Source organism: Bos indicus x Bos taurus, chromosome 4 (assembly GCF_003369695.1).
Source record: "Bos indicus x Bos taurus breed Angus x Brahman F1 hybrid chromosome 4, Bos_hybrid_MaternalHap_v2.0, whole genome shotgun sequence".
Classification (NCBI taxonomy): Eukaryota; Metazoa; Chordata; class Mammalia; order Artiodactyla; family Bovidae; genus Bos; species Bos indicus x Bos taurus.
In genome coordinates, this window is record NC_040079.1 from 103,354,016 (window position 1) to 103,362,629 (window position 8,614).

Here is an 8,614-nt window from a genome sequence, read left to right on the forward strand (position 1 = left end):
CCAGGAAAATTGTCTTAGACATACTGAGTCTTAGGTTTCTCATCTTATATCATAGGGGGGAAAAATAGCTATAAATAATAAAGATGATCACTGCAAATAATGCTAAATGCTATGAAAGAAGAAAAACAGAGCACTATGACAGAGACTGGGAAAGGTGGGAATTCTGAGTCAATGAGACAGTTCGGGAAAGGACTACGCTGCAGGTGCTGTCACTCTGCACTGAAGGGAATATCAAGACTTTACACATCAGACGTTATGAATATTAAATGTGGGGGAACATAGTAAGCATAAGCAAGTGCTCACTCTTCATTAATCCGTGTGTAGAAATTAAGGGTTGTCTGAGAGGAACAGGGATTCAGAGGCAAGGCTGAGGCCTTCACCATCATGAAAGGCAAACCAGGAAATAGTGACAAACGAAGAAAAAATCAAGACTTACCCTGCTGCATCTGCATTTCAAAGGGACCCCAAACCTAGGCCAGTGGGTTGTCAGCGACACAGGTTCTAACCCAGAGGCTTCCACAGTCAAGGGATGCGCTTTTGTTTCTGGATCCCTCCTGGTTCACACAGAGGTGGACACAAGAGTGGGAGCTGAATAGGTGAGAGAATACATTAAATACATAAATTTAAGGCTTGATGAAAACAAGACAACAGATCCCAAATGGAGTCACTTATGCTAAACCTCACATCACCAAACCAAAAAGTAACTTATTTACAATTTTGGCTCTCCCAGAAATGGACTCTAAACCCAGTTAATCAGGAATCCCCTATCAAACTAGGGTCTGTCAGCACTAATCTACCTGACAGACCCCTACTACCCTATAAAGGAAAGTGACCTCCCAGTGACCAACCCCAACAGTTTTATTGCTTAATATAACGTCCTTGGTACTGCTCTCTTCTGCTTAAACAAGTCTCATTTTGTATAGATCCTAGGTGGTGGTGTTTTAGTTGCTAAGTTGTGTCCTGACTCTTTGCAACTCCATGGACTGTAGCCTGCCAGGCTCCTCAGTCCATGGAATTCTCCAGGCAATAATGCTGGAGTGGGTTGCCATACCCTTCTCAGGAGATCTTCTCCACCCAGGAATCGAAAGCAGGTCTCCCACATTGCAGACATTCTGTACCACTGAGCCACCTGAGAAGTCCATGGATTATCAGAGCTCCTTTCTAGCTGCTGGATGGAATAGTGCCTGATTCCAGTTGATTTTTGCTCCCTCCCCCCCCAAAAAAAACCACCCTCCTAAGTTTTAACATGCCTCAGTATTCTTGCCTGGAGAATCCTTTGGACAGAGGAGCCTGGAGGGCTGCTGTCCATAGGGTCGCACAGATTCGGGACACGACTGAAGCGACTTAGCATGCATTGCATGCATTGGAGAAGGAAATGGCAACCCACTCTAGTGTTCTTGCCTGGAGAATCCCAGGAACGGGAGAGCCTGGTGGGCTGCCGTCTATGGGGTCGCACAGAATCGGACACGACTGAAGCGACTAAACAGCAGCAGCAGTTTATCTGTTAACGGCCCTGACTTCAGCAGAGGGCACCTGAGGAGACTCCTGAGAACCCCGTGAAGCAACAGGCGAGCAGCTGTCTGCACCTGAGAGCCCCTCGTTCTCGCTGCTCTCTTGCAGGTGGTGAGTGAGTCCCTCCTCCTAGCTCAGCAGCTTCCGTGTCGCGTGTCGTGAGTTTTCGAACTTTTCTGGAGGGACTCTTTCTCGCCTTGGGCCCGGAAACCAGCGGGAGTCCAAGCGATTCCGACTTGGAAGCTGGACTGGGTCCGGGGTCAGCCTGGGTCCGACTGGGAAACCAGACCGGGTTCTGGTCCGCCTTAAGCCAGTTCGAGGCCTCACGGGAAGTGAGTTTTGCTTCAAGGCCGAGCAAGCAAGCAAGTTAACCTTATCGAAAATAACCTTGAATGACAGTGACTGCAGCGAAGAACTTTTCACCTGGATAACCTCTGCGTTTCCCAGGTGCCCTGGAGGAAAAGGGTCTCAGCAAAACACTCGCCATAATGAGCAGAGTGAAAATTCTTTTTCCTCCGCCTGAGTTTCTCGTGACCAGGGTTAGAGCCTCCGGGACCCCCTAGTGGCCGTGGCAGGTCCTGCACTCAGAATCCTGGGAAAATTCTCACCAAAGTCACCTCTTCAGATCTGTATCTGTGGTGCTAGATTAAGAAAGGAAGGTAAAATTTCACGTTATCTCTTCCTTCCCAAATGCAGATCGGCGGGTAGGGGGTTAAGAATTATATTTCGAATTGGGAATTGTGAACTTGCTTTTGGGTATCCGGTGGTTGTTGATCTTTTTTCTCTCAGAGACGAGATCATTGCCTTTTCATTCTTTCTTTCCTTTTTTTAAAAAGTTGACTGCCTTGGGTCTTAATTGCAACATGTGAGCTCTAGTTCCCTGACCAGGGAGGAAACCCCGCCCCCTACAGTGGAAGCTGTCTTAGCCATTGGATCACCAAGGAAATCACTATTGCCTTTTGCCTTCTTGTTTGCCTTGTCTTTGAGTCCTGAGAACTAGATTTGGCAACTGTCAGGTGGCAGGGGCCCCAAAATATGGGCAGACAAAAATGCAAAATGCTGGGGTCCTGCAGAGTGTTGCCAGCTCTCAGAGGAATTGTCTTTGGTCAGGACTGCCTCTGGATCTTGGGACGGTAGTATCTTCTGCATCCTCTTTGGAGCTTCCCACATAACTTTGTGGTAAAGAATCTGTCTGTCAAAGCAGAAGATGCTAGAGACTCAGTTTCGATCCCTAGATCGGGTTGATCCCCTGGAGAAGGAATGGTAACCTACTCCAGTATTCTTGCCTGGAAAATGGACAGAGGAACCTGGAGTGGGGTCTCAAAGAAAGAGTCGGACACCATGGAGCACACTTCCTTTCCTTTGGAAGGCCTTTTGCATCCAGGAGGTGGTTCCATACTGCCAGGAATGGTTACTATTTGTCCCTGAGGAAACCTGATTTTTGCTCAGATAAACTCTTAAAATTTTTAATGTGCCTCAGTTTATCTTTTAACAGCCTGCTGCAAGCAATTGCATGGCAGCAACATAGAGTCAGAAAGGTGACTCAGAGTCAGAAGTTAACGCATTTTTAATAGCGTTTAAAAAAAATTATCAAATTTGTCACTAAAATTTTTTTTTAAGCTGTTCATTCACCTGCTTAATTATAACTTTTTAAACTCATGCTATCAACAATAAATCAGAGAGCCCAAACCTGAACAAAAAGACTTCCAACTGCCCCTTAAAACATCGTCAAATGGAAAAGGAGGCCATTTTAAACAAGCTTTCCCAAGCCCCGGGGAAGCTGGAAGGCTGTTAAAACCGTTATTAGCATATCTAGCCACCAGATGTCACCATTGGTTTTAGCAAATATACTCTACCTAGCTCTAGGCTAATTCATAAATGCTTACCGTTTTGGACCTCAGAGACAAATGGCATTTCACCCGGACTCTTGAGAGTCCCTTGGACTGCAAGGAGATCCAACCAATCCATTCTGAAGGAGATCAGTCCTGGGTGTTCTTTGGAAGGAATGATGCTAAAGCTGAAACTCCAGTACTTTGGCCACCTCATGCAAAGAGTTGACTCATTGGAAAAGACTCTGATGCTGGGAGGGATTGGGGGCAGGAGGAGAAGGGGACGACAGAGGATGAGAGGGCTGGATGGCATCACCGACTCGATGGACGTGAGTTTGAGTGAACTCCAGGAGTTGGTAATGGACAGGGAGGCCTGGCATGCTGCAATTCATGGGGTCACAAAGAGTCAGACACGACTGAGCAACTGAACTGAACTGAACTGCACCCGGACAGTTGATGAAACTGAGACTCCAGTTAGTTCCTAGTATTTACAGTATTTATTTATTTTTTAGGATTCAGTCTAGCACCTTCAAATTCCCCTCCTAGTACTTTCTGTTCCATGTATTTTTATTTTTTAAAAATTGAAACCAGTGTGCTGATGCCCTTTAGGCTAGTAAACTACAATTAAGAATAATTAAGTCAAAACAGTTGTCTGTGTCATGGGACTCAGATCCAGGTAATAGTTTTCACTTACTTGTTCCCTTTTTAAAATGCCACACTCTTGGGTATTGCTAGTTGAAACACATCTTCACAAAGGAAAAAGGAAGAATTTGCCAATCAAAGTCCAATTAAACTATATTTGTTTTAGGCAGGTGATGTTTAAATAGGATTCCATAGAAAGTTCATATATATGAACCTTACAAATGACTTTTTCACTGTATATGTGAACCTCAAATTACTTGGTTCCTTAGTTTCTCTATTTTGATAAGTATAAAGGAGATTAAACATTAACATCTCTTGTTGCTAATCCTTTAGCTTCTCTCTGTGGAACAGCAAGTACTTCTATTTACACAAATCTATTTTCTCTCCAACAAGACTCCTTCTGCATCCTCACCCTTGTTCAAATATCCCAAAACAAGCAACTTTTTACATTTCTATCTCCTCCTTCCCATTCTCGCCACTTATACTGCCTTGTAGGGAGAAATCTAATTGATTTTCATTTCCTAAAGATACCACAAAGATACCCTGGAAGTTCCTCGCTACCTAGAAACCATCATTATTGCTTTTCCCCCTAAAAATAGAGCCAAGAAACAATACATGACAAGAGCAAGGACCAAAGGGGAAAGCAAAGAAATGTGTGCAACGGAGATTTTATGAAAGAAAATCCCACGAATTTACTCTTATTCTTATTAAATCACATGATTCTGCATTGTGGTTTTATAGCTCTATTTTTTTAATTGATATATAGTTGGTTTATAATATCGTGTTTATTCAGCTATACAGCAAAGTGATTCAGTTATACGTATTTTTTCAGATTATTTTACATTAAGGCTATTACAAGCTATTGAATATAATCCCCTGTGTTATATAGGAAATCCTGTTGCTTATCTATTTTATGTATAGCAGTTTGTATCTGTTAATCCCATACTCTTAATTTATCCCTCCCACCCCACCCTCACTTTCCCTTTTGGTAACCAAAAGTTTGTTTCCTATGTCTGTGAAATAGGACAGACATACATTCTGTTTTGCATATACATTCCTTTGTATTATTTTTAGATTCCACAAATAAGTGATACTGTATAATATTTGTCTTTCTATGTCTGAGTTACTTCACTTGGTATATTATCTAGGCCCACCCATGTTGTTGCAAATGGCATTATTATATTCTTTTTTATAATTGGGTTTTCCTGGTGGCTCAGACAGTAAAGAGTCCGCCAGCAATACGGGAGACCTGGGTTCAGTCCCTGGGTTGGGAAGATCGTCTGGAGGAGGGCATTATAACATTAATTTTATAATTAATGTTCCATTAAGATATGTATCTTCATCTTCATAAATCAGTCCGTTGATGGGTACTTGGAGTGTTTCCATGTCTTGACTATTGTAAATGGTGCTGCTGTGAACATTAGGATACATGTGTCTTTTCAAATTAGAGGGTATCTTTTGGGGGTATATACACAGGAGTGGGATTACTGGATCATGTGGTAGCTGTAGTTTTAGTTTTTTAAGATAATTCCATACTGTTTTCCATAGTGGGTGCACCAGTTTACATCCCACCAACAATGTAGGAGAGTTCCCTTTTCTCTATACCTTCTCCAGCATTTATTGTTTATAGATTCTTTGATGATATATAGTCCCATGATTGTTTTTCTTTTAATTGGCAGACAACTACACTCACCATTCAAACAAAATAATAAGGAATTGCGTGAGCTGCAATGAACAGAAATGCATAGTTGATTTATTTAAATCCTAGAAGTAATATTCAATGAGTTTGAGTAAAACTTGCTGCTAAAAACAGGACATTAAAGGTAATTTAAATATATTCAGTGCAGTCATTTATTCCAGTTTCATACACGTTAAGTAGGTTTTTATCTCTAAGGTGCCGTCAACGGACCTCTCAGACATTCAAAATACCAGCTTTACGTCATTAACACATTGCTGGTCAATTAGTTGGGTAATGTAGAACTTATGAAAATATATATTGCCATTCTCTTTCAAATGAGCTGCATATTACATCTATTAACATAACTATATTGGTCTAATTTCCTTATTTTCAGTAGCGTACAGTTTGGAAATACAAATTGACAAATGAGCGCCAAATGAGGAAAGGGGTCTTACACAAAAGGTCGTAAATTATAAAGCCTCAGCAAGAAATATCCTAGATAATTGCTGTGATGCAAAAGTGTTAAATAGTATGCATTTAGGTTTTTCTTTTTCTAAAGAAAATCTTACTTTGTTTTAACCATTTTATTTCAGCAAATCTGTTGGTGGTAGATAATTTGACCTTCTTTTTAAAGAGGTAGTTTGATTCACCTAAGTGTCTAGGTTGGGCTTCCCAGGTGAGTGAGTGAGTGGCAAAGAATCCACCTGCCAATGCAAGAGACACAGGTTTGATCCCTGAGTCAGGAAGGTCCCCTGGAGGAGGAAATGGCAACCCAGTCCAGAATTCTTGCCTGGAAATCCCATGGACAGAGGAGCCTGATGGGCTGCAGTCCATGGGGTCACAGAAGAGTTGGATACGACGTAATGACTAAATAAGAAGTATCGAGGTTACTTTCCACATGGACTGTGCGAAGGTCAAATCTTGGATTGTATTCCCAGAGATTCTGCTTTAATTTAATTCTGCTTTAATGCTCAGGAGTGGCCTGAGCATAGGAGATTTAAAAGCTTTCTAGGTGACTCTAACGTGCAAACAATGTTGAGAATCACTATACCAAACCTTACATCTTAGGTAAACTGATGTTAACACATTCCTGCTTTGTTATTTTCAAAGTTATTTATATGGGGAGTTAGTTCCAGGTTGGGTTTAAAGTACACTTTTGGAAACCTGTCAAGTTACTGCAAAAGGTGATTACAAACTAAACATTCTTTACAGCCAAGGGAAGAGGAAAATATAATTAGCAGATGCACCTTCATTCATCTCTGAAGTAATCAATAGATCTTTTACAAAATTCCCAAAAGGAAATTCTTTGGAACTTCCAAAGAATATTACTGGTATTACCAAAAAACAGTCAAACAAAAAAATCCAATGTCAAGTAATTTGGGGTTAAAACATACTTTTCTTTTCTACAAGATTTCTTAGAAACACTGTAATAGGTTGTAAATCTGCAAGAGGAACAGAATTGCCTGTGTAGCATGCAATAAATATGTTGAATGCTTCAAGGAACCATGGGCCTAACGTTTTATGGAGCACACTTACATAAATAAAACCCAAGGATGTATCTTTTAAGGCAGTAAAACCAAAAATGTTGTCCAAAGGTTTCACTCTGCAAGTCTGACATACCACTTGCTTTTTAATATTCTGTTTTGAATATATCATTGTATCAGGAGTGTGTTAGTCACTCAGTCGTGTCCATTTATTTGTGACCCCATGAACTGTAGCCCACCAGGCTCCTCTGTCCATGGGGATTCTCCAGGCAAGAAAACTGAAGTGGGTTGCCATTTCCTTCTCCAGGGGATCTTCCCGACCCAGGAATGGAACCTGGGTCTCTTACACAGTGCAGGTGGGTTCTTTACAGTCTGAACCGCCAGGGAAAATCTATCTTTGTATTACCTTCAAATATCTGGAAATTTTCTACAACAGGCCCAGCCTAGTAGTTAAGATTACAAACTCAGGAGCAAAAGTTTTTAGGTTCCCATAGAACATTTTTTACTTAATCTCTCTGTGCTTCAGTTTCTTCACCTGTCGAAGGGGGAAATGTATCACACCCCCCCTCATGGTATGTTGGGTTTGGTAAACTTAGGTTGTTGACATTCCATTACAACAGCAATTACAAGAGTGCCTTAAAAGTGAGGCACCAAACTGCCATATAAAGAATTTCCAAGGAAATTTCTGAGAAGCCATGCTATAACCTCTGAACCCTGTGACCCACTTTGAGAATATAAGTGGACTGAGAAAGGGAAGGAGAATAAATACCTGCAAAGAGAGAGCACTGTGGAAATAACTGTTGCCTGATGAGTAGGCTCCACCATCTGTCTCTGTTGAGAAGAACTAGGAGGGGTCCCCTTGGTGACCCTGAGTGGTACAAGCCTGCATTCTGGGGGCCCCATGTCTGCCATCTGCCTTCTGTCCAGGAACTCTAGAGGACCATGGATGGTTGAGTAACTGCTCTGAAGGCCAGTCCATCTGCATTGCCAGAGTTTTTCAGGGCATAGGACATGAGAGTGTTTCCTGTGAACCAGATGACAGAGAATCTGGCCCAGCAGAGGCCCAGCAAGAGGCTGGAAATGAGGCCAGATTCCTTGGGTCCAAAGCAGGAGGAACAAGTGGAATCCAGTGGCAAGTTAGCAACAAGGGAACTGAAGGAGGGAGGCCCCCAGCAAATATCCTCACAAAAACTCCACAAAAGTGCCCCAGGAAGAAAGAATCGATTTTAAACCAAAAGGCCCAAGATAACTAAACAGAGGAAAGCTAATGAGGGCCTCTTTCCAGGGCAGACCTACAGGGGAAGCAGGTGAGGGAGGTTTGCCTGTTAAATCAAGGTCAGAGCTTAATAATATCTTGGGCCACCTAAATTTAATTACTGAACTGAGCCGTGTTCATGATCTTAATTAACAGTAGGGTGATCTGTTACTTAAACATGAACAGAAGAGTTCATAAACATGAACAGAAAATT